Source organism: Eublepharis macularius, chromosome 1 (genome assembly GCF_028583425.1).
Source record: "Eublepharis macularius isolate TG4126 chromosome 1, MPM_Emac_v1.0, whole genome shotgun sequence".
NCBI lineage: Eukaryota > Metazoa > Chordata > Lepidosauria > Squamata > Eublepharidae > Eublepharis > Eublepharis macularius.
This window is the reverse complement of record NC_072790.1, coordinates 56,137,412-56,162,524: the sequence shown is the minus strand read 5'-3', so window position 1 is coordinate 56,162,524 and position 25,113 is coordinate 56,137,412. Positions and strand designations below refer to the sequence as shown.

The 25,113-nt window shown below is 42.3% G+C and overlaps 1 protein-coding gene across 1 annotated transcript in view; it reads left to right on the top strand.

Annotated features, from left to right (window-relative positions):
• The window catches only part of SNTG2 (syntrophin gamma 2), a 439,152-nt gene that overhangs the window by 42,182 nt on the left and 371,857 nt on the right, over nucleotides 1-25,113 (top strand). The gene's annotated exons all lie outside the window — the stretch shown is intronic.

Genomic DNA, 25,113 nt, shown 5'->3' with positions numbered 1-25,113 from the left:
TTTTTCTAGGGTTATTTCCAACCTCATTTCTGGTTTTGTGATGCCTCCCAGTGCTTGTTGGAGATTCCCTCTGCCTTAACAGGTATCAAAGCACTGCTTTGTTTCCAGGTTTTGACAGTCTTTATTAAATATTTTTGAACTTTCTCACTAATACCAAGGAAGACAGTGGTTGAGAACAAAGAAGTACTCTAGTCTTTACATGATGTGGTGCTTTCTCTGCTTTCAGTGGCACTAGTTTCTGCTGACAATTCAACTAAGATCATTATGTTGAAGGAAGTAGCTCTCAGACTTAGACTGAAGGAGAGACTGGGTTGGATCCAGACAGCTAGGTTCATTCAGGCCTGTCCAGTTCCTCTCCTTATTACATTGCCATTTCACATGACTTTTCTCCACGTATGTCCCATGGTCCCAAAATTTGCCATTTTGGTGGTCAAAGGAAACTCCTTCTTCCCTTTTTCATTGATGGTAAAACTAGTTGGATTCAACCCAGTGTACTTCCACATTAGGCAGGGCAGCAGTGGTTGCAGTGTAGGGAGAAAGAGAAAGGCCAATCAATTAGAAGGTATCATACAATTTAAGAAGCTGTAAAAATAGCTTCTTAAAAATTGTAACATGAAACCAGTTTCATTTTCAATTTTATTCTCTATAGCAATCTAAAAGTGTGGGGGATTTTCGTTTTTGCTCTATTGCTTATACTCTTATCTATATTTAATAATCATCATTATCAACAAAATGAGTAGGAGTTGAATGAAATTAAATATAAATCATTTCTAATGAAAAAGTAACAAGGTACAAAAGTGAACAACTTGTAGGCAGTCTAGTATGCAAATTCACTTACGAAAAGTATAAAGACAGCTTTCAGACTATAAAATAGAATCAAAGATACTTTTCAAAATATTCACATTGTTTGATGTGCCTTTGTATTTCATAGGTGACTCCATTGTCCTCTTTTTACAACGTAGTATGTGCAGCCACTGATATCATATATTTATTAAAAGAATTTTACTGAATTATTGTTTGTAAAGCTGGAAGCCACAGGCATTTGTACTGACATGTAACACAAGAATGCTCTTTCAATTTTATTCAAAATTATGTATAGTTCTACTTTCTTTTATTAGGCAGAGTAGTGCAAAGAATATTATAAAGTAACATAGCAAATATAGTTTTACAAGTTGCTACCATAGATGGATATAATTCATATGAAGCTGGTCCTGAATTTAAAATAGCTCAATTATACCATCAAATTTTGATAGGCATACATCTCTTGGGATGACAGAAAAGTGAATGTAGTTGTTGACAGTATGAAGCAAATTCCTGTTGGGGCAGTAACTAATTACAGCAACAGGCCAACTCTTTCTTACTTAGTGGTTGCCCAAGATTGCATTTGTTCCCATACCAACTGGTGTTTCTTTATTTAGATTATGTATAAAATGGCAGGCATACAGTACTTATTTTATTTATGTGTATGGAAAGTAGATGTAGGGAGATACTGTGAAGGCTATTTTTGGGCTACCAGTTTCTGTTAGAAATACCTGAAGTGCAAGTGTTTAAGGATGACAGCATTGAAGTTGCTTAACTAGCATAAATTAAGGGGATACGAGAGGAAAAAAATTCTTCAATAATAATAATGTCTAACTTCTTTAATGCTCATAAAAGTAGTTTCAATCATGTATGTGTGGATACGTGGTAATCAGTTATTGTCCCTCTTTTAGACAGAATGTTAGATCCTTAGCACTGTAAATGTAGTCATCATCAACATGTCAGCTTGTTCTCTAATTACACTTTTTCTTCCAATAGTAATTGAAGTTAATTGCACCCTACTGTATCTAGAATTCTTACTTCTTTTAGTGTGATGACTAGATTAATGAGATTCATTGGTACTGATTCTCTTGACAACATTTCTTGAAGCCGGATATAGTCTTTCCTTTCAGACCTTAAAAAGAAAAAGCCACCCTGATTTATGCAGTTCAATTAATCACGATTGTAGCATGTTTACAAGACTGCTCTCTATAGAATACTAGTGCTTGTGTAGAGATTGTGCAGTGCAGTAGATAAAAGCTTTTGATCACATTTTTATCTTGCCCTTTCACTTAACCTTTTTTGCAACTATGTCTTAAGTGTTGATAAATTATACATTAAGGACAATACAGTGGGTTGGATCTAGTGGCACTAGAATTGCCAATGCAGCCTCTCCACAGCTGCTCTGGAGGGGTCTTTCCAGTTGTCTGGAGCCAGTCTAGTATGGGGTCTGTAGATAAGTGAATCAGCAGCACTTTCACTTGCACATGTAAGCACGATTTTCTTAGGGTTATTCAATTATTTATGTTCATAGGATTCACTGGGCGCCCTTTTGTTTTTTTCTGAGAGGACTGTGTAATAAATTAGAGGTATGGAGAGAATGGGACAAATATTACAGATCTATTATGCCAGGGTCAGATTTGTGACTCACTTTTAGAAACAGGTTACAGATTATAATTAAGACTATTTTATTAGTAAAATGTGAGTAAAAATGACTTGATTCAAGGTGAGTTCTTTTCCATGTGTCTTCTCTGACAAGTTGCCAAATACTGCAAATAGTGCAGATCCTGTATAAAAATCCTTTTGGATGCACAGTTCTTCTTTTCATAGCCTTCATTATTGTATACTATAGGCAGTTTTCAGCTGATCTCAGGACTGAAACAGTATTTACTAGATACATTGATGTCAGTGCTCATTAGGTAGGCAGAAAAGAAGCTTCTAGAATGGAGTGTAGCAACTTGGTTGAGAGTGACTATCAACCTTGATGAGGACTGCTACATCTATCATACTAGGAAGCCTTTGAACAGCTGCTCTGATTACAGTATTTACACTTGGGATTTTTTTTTCTTCAAAATTCCCTTATTTGATTCCTCTTATACTCTTTTTTCTCTTTCAGGAGCAGAATTTCTCTTTTATTTCTCTTTGAAGGGAAATCAAGGTGCCCGTTTATACCTTCAGCTCTTGCTGGTGTTGTATATAATAAACCTTAGGGTCATGCTTTAGCAGTAAGATAGGAAGGCTTGGGAAGACATTGCCTGTTTCTGAGCATTTACAGAGAAATTCTGAAATTCTGCAGATCCTCCCTTCCTGCTCCCGCTTTTTTCAAATTTCTTTTTGATCAAAAAGGAATTAATTACAAACTAACTCAAAAACTCCTAAATGAAAAGGATTACTGGATTTCAGGGAGAAACTGGGGAGAATTTCTCTTAACAACCCTAATTTTAAAGACAATGTAAAATTAAATATTAGCTAGGGATGCTAGCCTCCCGGCCCTGCAAATCTGGCCAGTGGGGAAGTGGGGAGGCAGCCTGGGAGTCTCTGGAGCATGTAGTGAAATAGCATATGCTCCAGAGGCCCTGATAACAGACTTCCAGTTAAAAAGTGGAAGCTGTGGGGTCTCAGTGGGGCCAAATTGGCTCCAAACAACGTAAAAATGGTGGGTTTGGAGCTCATTTTGCCCCTGCTAAGAGTTCATTGGTTCCATTTTTCAACCAGAAGCAACATCATCAAGGCCAGCAGAGCATCCATGAGAGGAAGCTGGAATTGGCCCCCGTGCCTGCCACACAACCACCTGCCCCCCACTTTGGAGGTAAGGGGGTCTGGCAACCCTAATATTAGCCCACAATATAAAATGCAAATCTTCCCTCAGTGGCTGATTCACTTATTATGGAGTGCACAGGTTGCATTCAGTGTAGGGTTGTTAGGTCCCTATACCCTCCCGATGGAAGGGGCGGTACCTGGCACTTACCTTGCACTCCCCTGCTGAGCCCTGGTTTCCACTGACAGAGTTCCACCAGGTGGGTGCCAGGACCAAAAAGACCCCGGCCCTAGTCGAAGACAGGTGGGTGTACTTGGAGCCAGGGACCACTAACAGCTGTTTATCAGTTGACCTAAGTATCCTCCAGGGAACATACAGTGAGTGGCGGTCCCAAAGATATGCTGGTCCCAGGCTGTTAAGGGCTTTATAGGTTAGAACCAACACCTTGAACCTGATCTGGAACTCCATAGGGAGCTAGTGCAGCTGATGCAACACAGGTGTTATGTGTGCCCTGTATCGTATCCTTATAAGGACACGTGCAGCTGCATTCTGGACCTGTTGCAACTTTCAGACCAGATTCAAGGGAAGCCCTGAGTAGACTGAGTTACAGTAATTTAATCTGGAGGTGACCGTTGCTTGGATCACTGTCGCTAGGTCATGGGCTGAAGGTAAGGGACAAGCTGCCTGATCTGTCACAGATGGAAAAAAGCAGATCTGGCAACTGCAGTGATATGTGCCTCTGTTGATAAGATGGCATCCCTGATCACCCCTAGACTCCTGACCACTGAAATTGGAGCAAGTGGCACCTCATCAAGAGTTGGAAGCTGGATTCCTGGCCCCAGCAGCCCACAACACAAGTAAAGGACCTCCATCTTCATGGGATTCAATTTCAGTTGACTCTGTTTCAACCATCCAGTCATAGCCTCCAACACTTCAGCCAGGACATCTTGGGCAGAGCTGGGCCATCCATCCATCAACAGATACAACTGATGACATCCCAGTCTGAAACTTCATATCAACTTTGTGAGGGGATGCATATAAATGTTAAATAGCATCGGGGTGCCACTGTAGGACACCACACACCAATGGGGGCATGATGATAACTTCTCCCCTAGCGACATCCTTTGTCCACAACCATGGAGAATGGAGATGAGCCACTACAAGGCAGTCCTTCATATCCTCACATCAGCAAGGCGACAGGTCAAAATATCATGGTTGATCGTGTTGAACACTGTTGTAAGATTCAATAACACCAACAGCGCCACCCCGCCCCAATCCAGGTGCCTACGAAGATCGTCAGTGAGGGCAACCAGTGCTGTCTCTGTCCCATAGCTCAGGCGAGAACCGAACTGGAATGGATCAAGGACAGAGGAATCCTTCAGGAAAACCTGCAGCTGTTCTGCCACTGCCCGCTCAGTCACCTTATCCAGAACTGGAGGTTCGAAACTGGGTGGCAGTCCAACAGAGTTGGACTTCAAAGAGCGTAACCCTGCTTAGGATGGCCTACTTAGGAAACCTCAATCATAAAATGTGAAAGGTGACATATGAGATAACATTTCCAAATGGAGAAAACTAAGAAACAAAATTGGTAGTAATGGCCATCACAAAGCAAATGCATGATCTTTCAGAGACCTCTGCCCCTATGTAAGAAGGAAACTGAGTATACTAACATAGTTCGCTATGTTTCTGTTGTTGCCTTTACTGCTCAGATTTGCCTTTACTGCTCAGATATATAAAAAAAAGAATAGCATGTAATCACTCTGTATCTAATCATAAATTATGTTTAAGGTATATCTTGGCTAAACCATTTACTAATGCCATTTTTTTAAAGTCTGAAATATTTGAAATGATAATAAAACTCTATATTTTTTAGTTAAGAATTCATGTTATGTGCCCATTGGCAGAGAGGTGAATCCCACCCCCCAAGTTTTCATGATGAAAGAACTGTCGACTTCAGCAAAAACTACTCAAAAGTTTCTTTCATACTAACATGTTGTCTTCTCAGAAATTTGTGTATTTATAGGAACAGTATTGTTTAAACCTGTATGTTAGCTTTGTGTAAAACAATATTCCCTGGTTGATAAGAGCAATTATGCAGCCAATTCATAATAATTTCCATTCCAGGTGCACAAGTAATATATTATCACAATCAGGTGTCGGTAACAAAAATAAAACAACAAAATAGAACTTGACACATCAGAGTAGTTTCTCAGCAAAGTAGACAGTTAAAGATTTAACCTTTCTATTTCTATCTTCAGTGAGTAGTTCGGTAATTGCTTTAGGCTCTCTGAATGAAATAGTGCCACTTTAAAAACATCTATGCCTTCTTGGAACACATGCCAGGTTTATATTGATTATGTGAGCTAAACTTTACATGTAATGGCACAGCAAAGGCTTCTGTTAAGTGCAAAGTTAAGTGCATAAGGCCTGCTGACCAATAAAGTTAAGTGCATAAGGTCTGCTGACCAATAAAAATATATCCTCTTTGGGAAAGAATTGCCTCTGCTGATTCAAGCTTTCATTTTGGCTTCACTCACAGATGAAGAGGCAAACAATTTTGAACTGAAAACAAGATGTATCTTTTTATTGCTGTGATCATTTCAAGTACTCAGGGTTGCCAGGTCCTCTTACCCTCCCAGCAGGTAGAGGGGACCTGGCACTCACCTTTCTGGACATCTTCATGCGTGCATGAAGTGTGGGAGTGCTCTGGGGGGAGTGGCACAATGATGTCACTTCTGGGAAATGATGTCATTATGCATAGGCCAGGAGTGCTCCTGTGCTTTTCAGTGGGCTGATTTGGCCCCAAACAGGCCTGATTCTAGGAAATGATGTCATCGTGCAGGGGCTGGGGGCACTTCTGCACTTTGTAGCGGGCTGATTTCAGTCCTAAACGGGCCTGATTTGGTCTGTGGCCTGCTGTGAAGTGCAGGAGTGCTCCCAGGGCAGCGCCTGGGAGGTCTATTTCTTCACCTTTCCCCTCCTGCTGGCCAGGTGAGTGGGGGGGGGACAGAGGGTAGGAGCAGGGGATCCCCTAGCTGAAGGAGCAATCCTAAACAGATCACTTGAAACGAAGTTTCATTTTATTCATTGTGGCTTATTCCCAGGCAGTTTCCTTAGGACTGCAGCCTGAGTTGCACATAACTGTGATCCCTTATATCTTTGCAAGTTTTTTGGATTTCAGCCTTGGTTAGGACAACTATGTCATCAAAAATATGGAAAATCAGAATCTAGCCATTCCTGTCCTAAGGAGCTAGCATGGTGGTCTTTATGCATAAAGGACTTGAATTTTATTTTAGGGGAAGGCATTTCCCATAGTTAAAGCATATGTTTAATGTAAAATTGGAGGGGCATCTCACTCTGAAAGGGCATATAAGAGAACTATAATCCATTTATGCGTCTGTTTCCTCTGCAGGCAAGTAACTGTGCTTTGCTGGATGACCCAATTACACCCACTGTAATGTGGCAAACCCACTCACCCCTAGCAGTCGCTGATTGCAAGAGCTGAGATCAGAGTAGGAAATCGTGTAGTGACAGGAAGAACAGCGTATTCTGTGACTGAGAACTCTGGGGGCTTTCGAAAGACTTAAAACTATTTGAATGAACTGGATTCCTTATGACACATGTAGGTCTACACCACTGTTTGGGAATTAATTGGCAGGAAGTCCCCTTACATTTTCTATATGCAGTTCATTAATAGGAAACCATCTTTACAGGTTAGGAATAAATAAATGAAAATATGTTTTTTTAAATATATGTTTAGTTCCTTCCTATACATTGACATAAAAAATATTATCTACATGAATTGAAATCAAAAAGTTATAGACACTATTCATAAATATCCATGCTTTGTAGAGGATTTCATTCCTTCATCGCATCATGCATAGCATGATGTGCATCACACTGAGCAATGAGAGCAGAAATCGCTACATTTCATGGAACTTAACAAAACCTTTATTTACGTTTATTTCATTGTAAATATAGAGGATTTATGATCTAGTACTGTTACCATAGAAAACACGTGCTCTTAAACAACAAGTTCAGCAGTGTTTCCCTATAGTCAAAGCAATCACAATATGCCTGGCAGTTTGGGGTTTCTTCTTGGCTGACCAGGCTCAGTAATACTTGTTTCCTAAATAAGCAGAATGCCTGTTAAAATAATAATGACTGTGAGTACCTGTGATTTAAGAAGACCAGATGTTCCAGCCTAGTCAGCCATCGTGCACTGACAGTATCCATATTAGATGGCTGCATGCTTTGTCTGTGGATTGCCTTTCTGCTCTAAAATACCACTTGGTTCAGTGCAGCAGCTAGATGGTTGGGTTTCCCCAGATCTTTAGTGGCTTCCTGATTATTTCTGAGAGCAGTTCAAGGGCTTGACCCTAGGGACTGCACCCCCATATCAACCTACTTAGTCACTGAGGTCATTGTTTGAGATCTTGCTCAGTGTGCCTTCCAAGGATACCCAACCTAGGGATACCAATTCTGGGGTGGAAAAGTTTCTGGAAATTCTACTTTTGTTCTTGACTATTTGTTTTTGTGGGTTAGAGTCACATCATGATTCCATTAATAATTCTTTAATTTTACATTTAATGTGCCCTCCGGATGTGTTCTTTCCATTCATTTTATCACCTATTCTTTATAAGATTTTTAGAACGAAAGATTTGTGTACAAATCATGCTGCACATGGATAACTGCGTGCACTCATGTTGCCCTGGTGTCTCTGAAGCTGCTGCTGCTCTGCCAGTTCTCCCAGTGAGGCTGGGGCAGGGGGTACGCCTAAGAAGACTTCTTTGGGGAGGAGCTCATAGTGCGGCTCCTCCCCATACAAATGGTAACCCTCAAGAAACTGGGTTAATGGTAACATGGAGAGGAGGCACAGCATGGGCTCTGCTTACACAATCCGGGCATGGAAACAAGTGGCACTGCTGCAGCTCCCGTGCTGCTGGTATTATGTGAGTCTCAGGCCTCTCCCTGTGAAATCAATGGCTTTGTCACAGCATTCACTGAAGCAGGGTGAATTAAGTGAGAACATCTATTTAAAAAGGAAGCACTTGTAATTGTAGATCCTGAATGTTAATTCCAAAGCATCTCCAAACCATCTCTTCCTAAAATTACAAATCAAATTAACTGCTGCTCATTATTAAACTTGCCTTTTGTTGTTGTTTCAGTGAAGAATTTGATTAGGCTGAATTAGAACTGATTGAACAGAAATTTTACGTGATGTCCAAAGTGTTAGACCTTTCCCAATGGTTGTCTATGAAAGCACCTGGGTGGAGGCAAGAGCACATGGTGGAGAGCTGCTGCTAGAAGCTAAGGGGTTGTTGTCTTTCTGCCTTTTGCCTTTCCTAGCTACTGTGTGAGAAGCTGAGGGTGAGTGGGTTCTGTGTAGCTTGCTAGAGAGTGGTTCTGGTTAAGTTCTGTGTGGGGCTGTTGGGGGCTGTGTGAATTGCTGGTTGCTGCTGGTTGCTGTTGCTCTTGGTTACAAGCCCTGCCCCCTACTGTCCTGGGGCCCTGCTGGGCTAGGCAGGAAGTGACCTTTTGAAACAAAAGGCTCCTCCTCGCCAGAGGCAGAATAGAAGCACCCGGGTAGAGGCAAGAGCACATGGTGGAGAGCTGCTGCTAGAAGGTAAGGGGTTGTCGTCTTTCTGCCTTTTGCCTTTCCTAGCTACTGTGTGAGAAGCTGAGGGTTGAGAGGTGTGAGCCCAAGGGCGAGAGCTAGAGGGCTCTTGGCCTGTGGCTCTTAGCCTGGGGATCTGCCTGGGGGACCTGAAATTCTGCTGGTATACCGGTACTGCTGGTACTCTAGGTATATATTTGGAAGGCAATCATGTCTACTGAAGCCCCCTTCGCAGTCACCTGCATGGAGTGTGCCATGTTTGTTTTCCTCCCAGAAGAGAAGATGGAGTTCACTTGCCAGAAGTGTAAGCTGGTCAGACTTTTGGAAGAAAGGGTTCAGAGCCTGGAAGAGAGGATCACCACTCTTCAGGAGATCAAGGAGGGAGAGGTTTTTATTGAAAAGAACCTGGGGGCCTGCAGAGCCAAGGAGAGGAAAGTTAAGGAGAAGATAAAGTCGATCTCCCTTCTGAGCCTCCTCTCAGATCTACGGTACAAACCCAAAGATGCTCTGGTCCACTTGAGCTGAGGAATCGTTTTGAAGTGCTAGAGATGGTGACGGAGATGAGAGTGGAAGGAGAACCGCAAAGATCTGGAAGAGGGTGTGCAGAGGACATGGGGCCACACAGTAGTGGAAAAAAACGGAAGGTGGTGGGCGTCGGGGACTCTCTGCTCAGGGGTATGGAACGCCACGTCTCTAGGCCAGATCCCCTATTCCAAGAGACATGTTGCTTGCCAGGGGCCAGAATTCAGAATATTACTGACCGGCTGCCGAAACTCATCAAGCCTGCTGATAGGTACCCGTTTGTGCTGATTCATGTGGGAATGAACAACACGGCTGCAAATACTGTCACAAGAATTAAAGAGGATTATGAAGCTCTTGAAAGGCAGTTGAAGACATTGGGGGCTCAGGTGGTATTCTCTTCTATCCTCCCAGTCATAGGAAGAGGAAAGCGCAGGGAGTGGACCATACTTGAGGTGAATCATTGGCTGAGATGGTGGTACCAGCAGGAGTGCTTTGGGTTCTGGGACCATGGAATAGGTTTTCTTAGAGAAGGCCTTCTATCACATGATGGGCTTTACCTCTCAAGGGCAGGAAAGAAAACGTTTGGAATGAACCTGGAGAACTTCATCAGGAGAGCTTTAAACTGCCGCAAGGGGAAGGGGACGATCAACATGGGGGTTTCAAGGATGAAGTGAAAACAGTTGGGACCCACCTGGGTAGGACAGGTCAAACAAAGGTACAAGGCTACAAGTGTCTATATACCAATGCCCAAAATATGGATAATAAGAAAGAAGATCTTGAGCTTCTATTGCAAACAGAGGGCTATGATATAATAGGAATTACTGAGACTTGGTGGGATGATTCCCATGACTGGAATGTGCTAGTGGATGGGTATGAGTTGTTCAAGAAAAACCGGAAGGGTAGAAGAGGAGGTGGAGTGGCGTTGTATGTGAGGAGAGGGCTTGATTGTCAAGAAGTTATGGAGAATGAGGCGGACAGCCCGGTGGAAAGCATATGGGTAGAAATAAGGGGAGGAAGGACAAAAAGTATTATTGTTGGAGTCTGCTACAGACCACCTGACCAGAGAGTAGAAATGGATGCTGCCCTCTTTGAACAGATGGGTAGAGTATCCAGACATCAGAACCTTGTAATTATGGGTGACTTAAACTTCCCCGATGTGTGCTGGGAGCAAAGCATCATGAAACACGCAATTTCCTGACCTGCCTGGCCGATAACTTCCTTTTTCAAAAGGTGGAGGAAGCTACAAGGGGCTCAGCCATACTAGACTTGATATTAACCAACAGGGAAGAATTGGTAGATGAGATGAAGGTGGTGGGGACCTTAGGGGGAAGTGACCATGTCCTCCTTGAATTCCAGTTGCTGTGGGGGGCCAAGGAAGTTCGTAGCCAGACTCGTAGGTTAGATTTTTGTAGGGCGAACTTCGATGAACTCAGAGGCTTGATGAGAGTCATTCCATGGGGGAGGGTGCTGGAAGGGAAAGGAGCGAGTGAAGAGTGGGCCCTTCATAAACACAAGCTTTTGCAAGCTCAAGCCCTCACTATCCCAGCAAGACGGAAACATGGTAACGGCTCCAAGAAACCGATGTGGATGTACAGAGAGCTCCAGAATAAGCTAAGGGAGAAAAAGGAAATGTTCAGGAAATGGAGAGAAGGACAGACCTCTAAAGAGGAGTATATGAGGGTTACTAGGTACTGCAGATCAGCCATCAGGGAGGCCAAAGCTCAGTACGAGCTGGGTCTGGCCATGAGGGCTCGCAACAATAAGAAAAACTTGTACAGATATGTGAAAAGCAAACACAAGGTAAAAAAAGGTAATTATACCACTGTTGGGAGTAGATGGAGAAACTCTGATGCAGGACAGAGAAAAAGCAGGCAGGCTTAATGACCTTTTTGCCTCTGTTTTCTCCTTGAAGAACTCAGGCACATCTAGAGATAGTAGAAAATGTAGCAGAACACCTGAGTGGCTAATTGACATTGACAGAGAGGTTGTGGAGAGGCATCTGGCTGCACTGGATGAATACAAATCCCCTGGGCCAGATGGGGTGCACCCAAGAGTGCTGAAAGAACTTTCTAGAGAACTTGCAGAACCCCTGTCCATCATCTTCAAGGCCTCCTGGAGGACTGGGGATGTTCCACAAGATTGGAGAAGAGCAAATGTTATCCCAATCTTTAAGAAAGGGAAGAAGGATGACCCGGGAAACTACAGGCCGGTCAGTCTGACTTCTGTTGCTGGGAAGATATTAGAACAGATTTTAAAGGGATCAATCTGTAAGCATCTGAAGGACTGCTCAGTGATCTGGGGAAGTCAGCATGGTTTTGTTCCTAACAGATTTTGCCAGACCAACCTGGTTTCCTTCTTTGATCGAGTGACCAGCTTACTGGATCGGGGGAACTCTGCTGACGTGATTTATCTAGATTTCAGTAAAGCTTTTGATAAGGTCCCCCATGACATTCTGATGGGCAAACTGGAAGACTGTGGACTGGACTATAGGACAGTTCGCTGGATAGGGAACTGTTTAGGGGACCGCACCCAAAGAGTGGTGGTCAGTGGCATTTCATCAGATTGGAGGGAGGTGTCCAGTGGGGTGCCACAGGGCTTGGTTTTGGGCTCAGTACTTTTCAATATTTTTATCAGTGATCTGGATGAAGGAGTGGAAGGGCTGGTCATTAAGTTTGCTGATGATACCAAATTGGGAGGAGTCGCAAACATCCAAGAAGATAGAATTAAAATTCAACAAGACCTGAATACTCTGGAGAAGTGGGCAGCTGTGAATAGGATACAATTCAACAAAGACAAGTGCACAGTATTACATCTGGGCCACAAAAACGGGAAGCACAAATACTGGATGGGGGATACACTTCTGGGCAGTAGTATATGTGAAAGGGATCTTGGGGTAAGAGTGGACTGTAAACTAAATATGAGCAGTCAGTGTGATGCGGTGGCAAAAAAGGCTAATTCAATCTTGGGTTGTATCAAAGGGGCCATAGCGTCGAAATTGCAGGAGGTCATAGCCCCTCTCTATACTGCCTTGGTCAGGCCACACCTGGAGTATTGTGTGCAGTTCTGGAGGCCTCACTTCAAAAAGGATGTGGACAAAATCAAGAGGGTGCAGAGGAGAGCGACGAGGATGATCAGGGGTGAGCCCTATGAAGAAAGGCTGAGGGCCTTGGGAATGTTTAGTTTGGAGAAGAGGAGGTTGAGGGGGGACATGATTGCTCTCTTTAAATATTTGAAAGGCTGTCATTTGGAGGAGGAAGCCTCAAGAGGAACCCCTCCACTTTATAAACAATCTTTATAAAAGATCACTTTATAAATATCCCTCTCAGAGCTATTTTCGTAGACAGCAATCAAGTTGATACATATAGACTTATGGATACTCAAAGACCTGACATTTTAGCTTGCATCCTGTTTGCTGGTTGCAAACAGACTAATTTTTTAGTGAGTGGTTTTCTATCATATGTGGGGTGTTGTTAGCGATCCCATGTCCCCTGGTAGGCGCGGGAAGTCTCTTGGTTCCATCCTCTGCACCCCACCACCACTCAACTAGCCGGTAGGGGGGAAAGGCGGGGGAACAGGCCTCCTAGGCACACTTCCAGAGCAGTGTGATGATGTCACTCAGGAGTGACATCATCGCACCATCCCGAGAGTGCTCCTGTGTTTCACAGTGGGCCAATTTTGGCCTCAAATCGTTTGGGGCCCAAATTTGCCTACTGCGAAGCTCAGGAGCACTCTCAGGATTGTGACATGACATTATTTCCCAGAAGAAGAAGCAAAGAAAAGGGATGTACCAGGTCTCCCCTCCCACCAGGCAGGTACGGGGTCCTGGCAACCCTAGGTGTTCAGCAGGATGTTTCATTGTATTCCTTACTAACCATGCAGTGCATAACTGGCTTTCCATACATGCACATTTTCATAGAGCCTAATTAAGTTCTACTATCCCCCCTCCCATCCTTGTTACAAAAGTGCTCTGCTCAGCAGGCAATTTTTTAAATAGACAATTTGATTGCTTACAAATCATATAAAGCAATCATCATTAAATTCTGTTTCTATAAAACCTACCCAAGAGCCTTCCCTTGTGTTCATCAAAGTAATCTTTAGTGATGTTAACGCCCACTGATTAGTTTGAGCTGGTAGTGTCTTTGTACAGGCTGTTTTGGGAAATTCCAATACAAACTGGTTCAGCGGGCATTTGTAACTGCTCAGTGTTAACCAAGCAGACCTAGGATTACCTAACATCTGATTGCTGTCTTTGAATATGGTAAGTTTGATGGTCAAATGTGAAATTTGCAGCAGCCCTGTGTAGAATGGGTGGAAGGAAGATTAGCATAACTAGAAGGAAGAATGCTGTACCTGTCACATGGGAAACCCATTCATATGTGCACAAACAAACCTATGCACATGCATATCTTTACATCAAGAATGTACAGCTGTTTCTCAAAGGGCTAAGGCAGGGGGAGGAAGGACAGGCTTCATCCTGGCACTTTGCCCCTTCCCCACTTGTCACGAAGTCACATGCTATTGAACCTATAGGTGGTTATCTTGTCTGGTTTTTCTGAAATCTGCAGCAGCAGGTTCGTGGTACAAGCTGTAAGAATATGACAGCTCATAAAGGAGCAGAAGAAGGGCCAACTTCTCCTTTCCCTATTATAGCCTTTGCAGTGCTAAGTCAGAAAATGAGCAAAGGAAGGATAATGATTACTACAAGCCAGGTTCAAAACAGATTAAACATGATCAGGACTGACTGACGTATTATGCTGTATACATTTTAGTTTCAAAATTAATAAATTGCTTAATTTGTTTAGTTCCTGTAAGATACTGTAATTACTGTTACAAACTAAAATTGGGTCTGACTTATCAAGGGAGCCTTTGTTCTTGAGGTGTCATAAGTGAAAATGTTGGGAACATAAAATATTTTAATGAAATATAAATAGACTTGGTTTGCAAATTATTAATATTTGGGAAGGGAGGCTTTAATCTAATAGAAGAAATAGTTTGGAAATTCAGTAAAGCTCTTTTCAAGTCACTTCGATTTTTAAAATCCTCTTTATCAAAGAGGGTTTACATTCACCTAAGAAATTTCTTTTACATTAAGAAGGATAAGGATTATTTTTTCCTGTAAATTTCTTAAGCACCTATTAATGCCAAAAAGCTTTTTGTTGTGGACAAAAGATTTATTTTTGACCTTTAAAAAAAGAGTAGTTCTATTTCTTGAACTACGCTTTAGAGGAAAAAAACATTTTTCATAAAATCAGCTCTTTGTAAATGAGCAACTCCCTTCTACTGCTATGTTTCTCATTGCATTTTTCACTGAACTGTTTATTATAAGACATTTTCTAGATATATGCTTAGCTAGCTCATGTAAGGAGATGATACTGTTATTTCAGGTTTCACAGCAGCAGCTTGGAAGTTGCTTGAAGTTAATAGGACGAAAGAGACACAACAGCAGGGGGGTGTATTGTCTCTTACCTCCTGCTGTGTGACAAACAGTGTAGAAAGAGCAGTATTGAAAAATTTCTTTCTCTTTGACTGCAGATATTAGATTTCACTCTATAAATCAAGGTGAGAAATCTATAAGAAAAGGATTACTTAAAATATCCATGCATTTCTTCACATGAAGAAAAGACACATTTTCGACTCAAGACTAGAGATGGGTACGAACAGCAATACGAACTAAAAAAAACCACAAACAGCGCAATCAGCTGTTTGTGAACAAGCTGTTTGTGAGGTCCCATTCTAACCAAACAGGTGGTCATTGCAAGCCTCGTTCATTGCTGTTCGTTGCTGTTTATCAAGTCAGACAATCTGGCACCTGCGATCAATTTCCTTGGCAACCGGAGGCAGGGACTGCCTGAACTCTGACTGAATTCCTGCTGTTGCCCTGGAAACCCCAATCTAAGCCCAATTTAGCTTAATAGGCAGGTCTTCCTTTCAAGTGTGGAGCTCCAAATTTGTTACGAGGAAGCAAAGAGCAGGGGGGAGGGGGGCTCCCAGCTCTGGTTTTGCAGACAGTGAGGGAGAGACAGTTGCTGGTGGCATTTTGAGAGAGAGACAGGGAGAGTTCATTGGAGCTTGAATTTTCTCTCTGTGTGGTAGGATAGGGATCTACCTCTTCAAATTCCAGGGCTGCTGCCAAGCTCTGGACCAAGGTAATATTTATTACCGGTACCTTTCCTGCTGCCTGCTTAGGTAGGGTTTCTGGGAAGATTGCGGTAGGGATCTACCCCTTCAGGTTCTAGGGCTGCTGCCAGGCTCTGGGGCTAAGCTATTATTTATTATTGGTACATTTCCTGCTGCCTGCTCAGGTAGGGTTTCTGGGAGTGGTGCGGTAGGGATCTTGATGGCTGGAGGACAGCCTGCTGGCCCCCATGAATAATGAACAACGAACATGTTCGTGAACAGGTCCTGTTCATCAATGTTTGTTGTTCGTGGATGGCAACGAACAACGAACACCATGTTCATTTTTTTCTGTTCGTGCACATGCCTACTCAAGACTAACACTGTACTCTTCCCCATGTACTATAATATGTTGCGATTTTGGTATAGACCAACCTTCAGTTCACTGAACCCCTCTGACACTCCTCTAGGAATGCCAGGTCTCCTGGGGCTGAAAGTGGGGGATGCGGCATTGTTGGGTGGGGCACACTGGCGGGGCCTTACCTTGTGCATGCATGTAACATACGTATACTCCAGAACTTTCCCATGTCATTTGGGAATCCCCCCTCCCTGGCCAGGTGACAAGTGTGTCTGTCAGAGGCTAGGAACAGGGGATCCTCCACTCACACTGGGGGGGGCTAGTAACCCTACACTCCTCCCTCTCCAGCTCAACATGCCATTCCTCAGAAGTCTTGGAGGTTTCCTAGGAAGGCTCCCACAAGCCTCAGAATGGAAATAGGAATGTCTTGCATCACTTTATTCCTCCTTTAGCCCTGAGTTTGTTGTCTCCCAGACAGAAGAGTCACACCAGCATCTTCCCTGGCCTGTCCCTGGAGCCTCTCTTTTGTAGGCCTCTTGTTCTGTCTCCCCGTTCCCACCTGCCACTCCCCCACATACCCAACTAGGCTAGTGTGTCCAGAAGGTGGGGAGCACTCTCTTTGGCTGGTTGGTTGCCAGTCACCCCAGCCCTTGCCACTGTGAGAATGGTGCTGGCAGGTATAGGGCAGAGGGCTCCAACCTGCCTGGCCCCTGCTTCCCCAGGACCTCTCTAGTTGGACTCCTGCCCCCTGAACCTGACTTCAGGGGTTGTCTGTCCACTGCTCCTGCCAGCCCCCTCTAAGCAAGAGGGAAGGCTGGGATGCCAACTGAGCCAGCACAGCTATTAGGCAGGCGTTGGTTGCTGACAGCGCTGCTGGCATCAGCTGTGCTGCAGGCCTCTTCGTCCACTTAGGTCATGGTGGATGCGGCTCCTGTGGGCCTAGTGTTGGTGGTAGCTTATCCTCCCCTGCTGTTAAGTTGGGTCATGGGGGAGACATTGCCTCTACTTGCAGCCCCAGGAAAGGGTCTGTGAGTCCTTGCGGCAAGAAAACTAGCCCCAGGTGAGGTGGCATTGGGCGTTACCAAGCCAGGCCAGGTGTTAAGTATTGACAGCAAGTTATACTGGATGTGTCATCTCTACTTGTAATGTGAGAGTTTGCACTGCATAAGTGATGGTTTATATTGCCTATATTGTTTGACGGTCAGAGCCATTCATTGATAGTAACTTGAACTGGACAGCTGTGGTTCTTTGAATGTCTTTTTTGAATATTTGCTATTTATTTATTTATTCCGCCTGGTTTATTGTAGCGCTTGGAACACATTGCTTGTATTGCTCTGTGTAGGCAATGTTATGACAATTACTAGACACTGTATTTCTATATTTGTGTATGAATAATAAAATTCATTTTAATAGCATACAGAATCTATTCAAATATAATTCATACCTTAGCATAATTTTGTATTCATGGTGGTTCTTTGTGTTTAACAAGTGAATAGTAGAAGCATCTTGGTGACAGATCTAATATGGCCTTACTTCCTTCCCTATGTGTCTATCTGTCACAAGGGAAAGCTTTTGCAGGTACCATCTGCACAGCACTTCTCCCTTGCAGTGTCCTGTACTTGTGGATCAGGGTGATGTCAGGGAGAGTTGTGGGAGCATTGTTAGGTTGCTTGCTTCTCTATATAGCTAACATGGAAATATGGTTTGTGTGTGAATGTGGTGTTACTATGGACTTCAGTGTAGCGGTGTGCATTCTGGAGTTCCTGAGCCAAAAATATTCATGAAAATTACTTTTGGGTTTCCAGAATGGTCATACAATCCAGGATTCTTAGACATTATGAAAAATATCTCCTGAAATATTTGTGTAGTTTTTCATGTTCACCATCATCATCTGCAGGCATCTTGTTTTTCTTTGATTCTTTGAATTTCTCAGGCAGTGTCCTAAGCAAGTAGGCTGGACCCTTTTTCTCCTCTGCAAGTAGGATGGCTGTGGTTACTCTGTTCAAGAGCCTGTCGAATTGGACCCCTTGGTCTGATTTTCTTGACACTTGGGAGGTTCTTTAGTGATAGGTAGCACTAGCTCCCTTGCAATTTTGGTGTTATTTTGTTGTTCCCTCCTTCCTTCCTCACTTTGTGACTAGAAAAAAACAATAGAACACAACAAGGGAGGATGGCAAACACAGAATTTTCAGTGGAAAGGTAAAACAAGCAATAATTGTAAATCAGTCACAATAAGAGTAGGAAGGTGAAATGAATGCAGATAGGTGGGTTTTAAAAAAAAGATGGTGGCTATTTGTCACTCTCCTGCTAGGCCACAGCTTGACCACCACAACTCCATACAAATCAGTAGAGAGAAGTGTGCCTGTGCTGACAGGCACATGCCTGGGCTGTGTGTAAAATCTAATCCCTGTGTTCAATCTGTTTGAAATTTAGGGGATCTTTAGGTTAAAGATAGGACTATGTTCTGTGCAAATTTGGTGACATTATCTTTATAAACAGCTGCCCCAAACCTTCAAAAACATTCCTTATTGAAAATGTTCCAGAAACTCCAGAACTCTAAGAACCACATGGATTTGAATAACAACAAAAACATTTGGGCCTGCTTAAGCCCTCTGCAGAGCACAGGAGCTCTTCTTGCGGGTGGCTGCTGCCCACATGATGATGTCACTTCCTGGAAGTAATGTCATTGTGCGGGCCGGGAGCGCATGAGTGAGGAAGAAGGGGGGAAGGTAAGTGCCAGGTCCCCCACCTCCCACTGGGATGACAGGGGGATCTGGCTCATGTTTTATGTCCCCAGTTCTCTTTGTCTGTAGTCATTGGCAATGGTAAGATTATAACTCTGTCTCCCCCTTTTTCATTTACATGACTGTTTGTCATATGCTTGCAGATCAGTAAGTCTCTAGGTGTGGAAGCAAGGAAGAGTACTGCCCTTGGATTTTTTTTTCTACTGCATTCTGTACAAGTTGATGAACCAGTAATGCCCTGTCCAAAAAACAACAACCAGCTCCTACCAGCTGATTCAGAGCACATTACTGTATTTTACCTGTCATAGTAATGTTACTTTGGGTGCTGGATTCTACCTATCAGCCACCAGTTGGCCATTTTTGAACTACTTTATTTTTCTCTCAAAGGTATGTTTTCATACCTTTGAAAGGTATGACAGAATACCTACCAAAAGAACACCAGGTGTTTAGATTTTGTGGGAAGTTTAGTTCTACTTTTGTCTCCTTCCTTCCCCCATATGCTAAACTGAACATGTGTAATGAACTCAGTAGCACATTGTCTTGTTGCCAGATTCAGTGGACCACGAATAGAATAGAAGGTAGCAAGTGGGCTGTGACAGGAACATTTCTGGACTACAGCTAATGTTTAATTGAAGCTTAAGGCAGTCTTGAAATGAACAAGCAACTTCTCGTACACTATATAAGCAACAAACCCAACACCCCCAGACAGAATTGATTTCCGCATAGCTGTTTCCAAAAGGAAATACTATGAAGCTTACAGTTTCATGCCCATTATGATATTTGAATTTTGTAAAAAGAAATGAATAAAAGCTGCTGCTCAACAACCTCTGCACTTTTCTTCCAGTAATGTGATTTTCTACCTCCCCTTCACTCCAAGGTTTTCTCATCTTAACAAGCTTGCCTCCAGAGTTTGTGCGGCTTCCTGTACAATCAACAGGACCGAATTGCTGCCAGAACGTCTTTTACGTTGGCAGCTATTATATTTACTTCATCCTGAAGACTTACCAGATGATTGGAAGCCAGGTAGTGGAATGCCAATCTTTATACAAAGATCCAGGAAATTACAGATTTGTCAGTCTGACTTCTGTTTTAGGTAAATAGGTGTAAAGCATTGTTCATGGTAGAATTGCCACGCATACAAGACAGCATACCTTCTTGAGGCACAATTTGGTGTGCCTTTTTGAGCAGAAGGGCAAGGTTTACATTTCCAGAATAAAATAAAAGGGAAGTCCTACTTACTAAACTTCTGAAATTCTTTGAGACCCTCAAGAAGCATATAGACATATGTTTCTTGAGCATATGCTTCTTCATATATGCATATATGCATATATATGAAAACATATGCTTCTTCATATATGAGACATACACTTCTTCATATATGTATATATAAGCATATATGCATAGACATTATATAAAGTTTAGTATTATCAAATGCTTCAAATGTGATAGAAATCTGTGTTATACAATGGGTATTTCCCCAAACCATCCTCTTCATAGTGTACAGACTGAAAATATGCATAAAAGTGAAACCAATACAAACCCACTAGATGAATTTGTGGAGAACAGGTTTATTAGCAACACAGTTACAGTAGTTAAAAGGTAGTATGTTTCTGATTACCCAGTGCTAGATAGAAATAATAAAGAATGGCTACCTTCATCATGGCTACATTGAGTTTACCGTGGGTATCTGTATGTCCATTTTTCAAAAAGTGAAAAAAATATTAAGCATAGCAGCTTTCCAGATTGGAATTACCACTCTGATCCAGTTACATGCCCTCAGCCCAACCTACCTCTTAGGGTTGTAGTGAGGACAATATAGAGGCAACTGCTTTGGGTCCCCATTGTGGAGAAAGGTAGTATAAAGATGAAGTCAATGAATCAACATAAATGGGGTAAAAGGTAAATCGTTTAATGGATTTGAAGGAGAGAAGGATATAGAGAAATGTAAGCATATGGAGGCTGCCAGGAGTAGGAAAAGAGGAAATCGTGGGTGGAAGTGGATACAGGCAAAAGTGAAGTACCCCCCAAAAGTTCTTACTGGTTCCCCACCATGCAACTGGGCCTGGCTCAGCCAACACCACACAATTGGGCCATAGGGCCAGCCGGGAAGGGGAAGGGGAAAAGGTGAGAAGGGGGGTACAGGCAAAAGTGGGTGGGAAGGAGAAAAAGGGGGAAAGGCTGTGGGGTTAGAGAAGGGGACGTGGTGGGGGGAGGGAGAAATGATATATAATCATAAAAGTCCTTGCGGGTCCCCACTTGTATTATTATGCATCTAAAGCATCTCAGAGCAAATAAATATGTATTTAGATATTTATTCTCCCATAATATACTTCCTTATTTATAAACAGGAAAGAAATACACGTTGCAATGGGATGGGTCTAGCTAGTTTTCATGTTTTGAAAAAGGAAGACCCCTCTGACCACCAAAAAGGCTTTATATTGCATCATGGGAACTGCATGGGGAAAAGCCATGTCCGATGGGGACTCTTGAAAAACCAGAAGTGACATAAGTATGAATCTCTAGAAATATTATAGTTTTTTCAGAGTTTCTGGTGATTCCTATGTTACTTGTGTCACTTCTGTTTTTTTTTTAAACAGAAGTGATGTGAGACAGCATATGTGATGCTGCGGGGTTGTTGGTTTTTTAATTTCTCCCACCACCATTGTGAGATGTGGCAGGCAATGGAACTGGGGGGTCTCCTGCTACCTCCAGAGGAGTGGGTCTCCAATAGCATCTGATTTATACCTTGTCAAATACTTAACTTTTGGAATTATTCTATCATTGGTTGTTAGCTGAATAACAATATAGTAAAGAGTCCAGTAGCAGCTTTAAGACTAACCGACTTTATTGTAGCATATGCTTTTGAGATGCATCTGACGAAGAGAGCTGTGGCTCATGAAAGCTTATTATGCTACAATAAAGTGGGTTAGTCTTAAAGGTGCTACTGGACTCTTTACTATTTTGCTACTACAAACATGGCTAACACCTCTGGAACTGAATAACAGACATTTTTAATGAAGTATCGTTCAGGCTGTATGTTGTCTCTTTCAGTTGAATCTAATGGGTCTCAATTTACAGATTTTCATTATTTATACTGTGAGTTTCTGGTGGTAATTTGCTATTCAAAGAATATTTTGGACAGGTAGCTTTAATGGCTGCTTTCAACAGGTAGCTTTAATGGCCGTATCTTCTCTCTTCTTAATTGTCATTGATCTTGATTATTTTCTGTGTCTTTTGTTTTGGTTTTGAGATACATTGTAGTGTGAGGGAGAAAGAAATTTCCTGTGTCCTATTCCATAAAATCTGGGGGGATTAGAAAATAGACATGTGTCCCATTCCTTTATTGGGGTAGGTCCTGTGGTTGTTCCCTTCGTCTGCTCTTCTCATTTTGCAAAACTCACCACTGTTTGACTACAGTTGCAATCAGTGGGCTTAGACTGGAGTAATTCTGCATAGGATTACACTGTGACTGTGCTACATCAGTAGACCATTGTCATCTATAGACAGAAAAGCTTTCCTGTCATTCCCAACAACATCTTTCTCCCCTCCTCCCAATTTTCTTTGCTTGCCATGCAGTCTAATAAAAAGTTCTGGAAAACTGAAATGCTTTCTCACCAATTTATGGCATTTTAATTGGTCTTAATAAAGGTACTGTGGCTGCTGTTAGATTGTCTACCCTGTTTCATATGTTGTAGTTTTGCAAAACAAACTCTTCAGGTACAGTACATGCATTGTCACATCTTATTCTAATAACATGTATTATTTCTTTTTGTTATGTGAATGAAGAACCAATCATATGCAGAGCTTGACTCATAACTAAAGAAGTGAAGATTTATTCATTAATCTTCTCCAGTCCTATTTAATGAACTTTATTATTGAAAAAAGAATTAAGAACTTTTGTATTGTAACATGAATGACTTAATAAGCTTTTGAGCCTTGTCCTTGGATGTGTGACAATGATGAATGAACTCTTGTGTTTTTTTTTAAAATCAATGTAATTTAACAGAAGGTAGGGGTTGTATCTTTTCTTCCAACCTCGCACTAGATTTAAACAAAAATAAGTCAGAAATTTTAATCTTGATGAAATGGCAAAATATGTCAGAGACGCAAGCGCCCTAAGTCAGATGACATTCCAGTATGGTCTAATTATCTACAGAAAGCAACTTTATGCTTTAAAATAATCTTTTCAAAAGAAGTCTTTCTCATTCTGCAACTGGGCCGTGGGAAGTAAGGGATCCCTTTCAGCTGCAAGACAGTGCCAGTACAAAAGTGATATAATTCCCTGCCTCCTAGCTGAAGATCTCTCTCTCTCTCTCTCCCCGCCCCCCCCCCATGGCTCTAAGGCCTGAGGATGATGAGGTGTCACCTAGAGCAAACAGTTTTTCATCTTTATTGCCACAGCTTCTATGTTTTCCCTTCCCGCATAATCTTCACCAACAGAAAAGAGTCTTCTACACAACAGTTGCACTGGGTGTGTGTTGCCACCTGTATCCTCAGCAATATTTCCTTCCCAATTCAGTTTTTCACCATGTTTTTAGAAGGGAAGGTTGTGAAGACAATTCTCACTGCACACCTCAATCTTCCAACTTGTGGCCTAGAAAAGAATTGATTTCTCTGCAAACAGTTCACAAGACTCCAGCACAGAGGAATGGCTAGGGGGAAAATTTGATATCAGAGCAGAGTGGAGCAGTTGTGCTAAGGGGCCATTTCCCCATCATTCATTATTTGCTGCTTGAAGCAGGAGGCATCAGGGCAAAGATTCCTACTGAAGTAAGCCTAGCTCCTGACTCCTGAGGATGTCAGACTGCCCATCATGCCTCCTAACCAAAGGGGAGGAGAAGTCCTTGGAGACTGATGATCTCCTTGCTACTCAAGAGAAAGTGCTTTCCATGCACACAAGTACTGGTTTAAATCCAACCAAATGGCTAAAGGAGGGGAAAAAACTGCGAAACAAGCACTGGTGGGTAGTAGATTACCTGCTATGGAACAGAGTAGGACGGAAAGTATTACAAATTTATTTAATATTCATTTTGGATTCTCAAAAAGATATTATGCGATATTATGGCTAGTTAGGATAGGAACTCAAAGTTGTGATTCTAAATTTCCTAGATGCTTAGATATTTGTATATATATGAGCACACATTTGTTAAAACAGCCCTACATGAATTAGAGATTGACAAGGGAAGGCTTTTGTTTCCTTGCTTCATAAGGAATAGCAATGCTAATAATAGCTGTGAGATCTATGTAGGGCTCTTTGCAAAAATGATAGTATTACTGTGTGCCTCCTTATGTTTAGAATGGGATGTAGATGTAACTCACATTTTTCTGAAACAATTACACTTTGTTCTTGGTATATAACTCATTTTAATCCGATTGTTTTAAAAGAAGAGCCACATTCAGCTGAGTTACTTGCAGATAAACTCAAACTGTACTTCAAAGCTGATGACAATTTAGCCAGTCTCAGGCTCAGCAAGAAGTCAAAGGCAATCAGGAAAACACTGCTTTTGCAGTTGTAGGAGGGAAGTAAAAGAGAGCATGCAGTCTCTGCTTAATTTGTTAAATGATGGAAATATATGCACACAGTAGAAACTCTCTAATTTCCTATTCAGTAATCTGAATACTCAGTAATTTAGGCAGAGAACAACTCATCTTTCCCTAACTTAGCAAAGATTTAGCAAAGCTTGGCTATTTTATGAGCAATAAAGCACATTTTTGTGTATAGGAAAGCATTGTTCTCGCTCTATAACTAAAGCACAAACATGAATAATGTTTGAGTATTAGTTGTAGAATAGCTTCAATGTTGTGATTTCCATCACAAGGCTCTCCTCATTCCCCATAATCTTTGAAACTAAAGTAAAGACCATGCAGGAGAAAACATTGTATTGGAAAGTGGGAATGAAGCAATGCTTCCGCCTTCCCTTCCATGCTCAGTGTTAACATTGGTGAGGTATACATGTCTGTAACATCTAGGGTGGCCAGCCTCATGGTACGGCCTGGATAGATCAGTTCCCCTGGAGAAAATGGCTGCTTTGGAGGGTGGAATCTATGGCAGTATATCCCACTGAGGTCTGTCCCTTCCCCAAACCCTGTCTTCTCCAAGCTTCGCCCCAAGGGTTTCCCAACCAGGATCTGGGAACCCTACTTTCAATCTTAATATACCTATAGGAACCAAGGGTGCCTGCAAATCTTGATTTCAGACTGA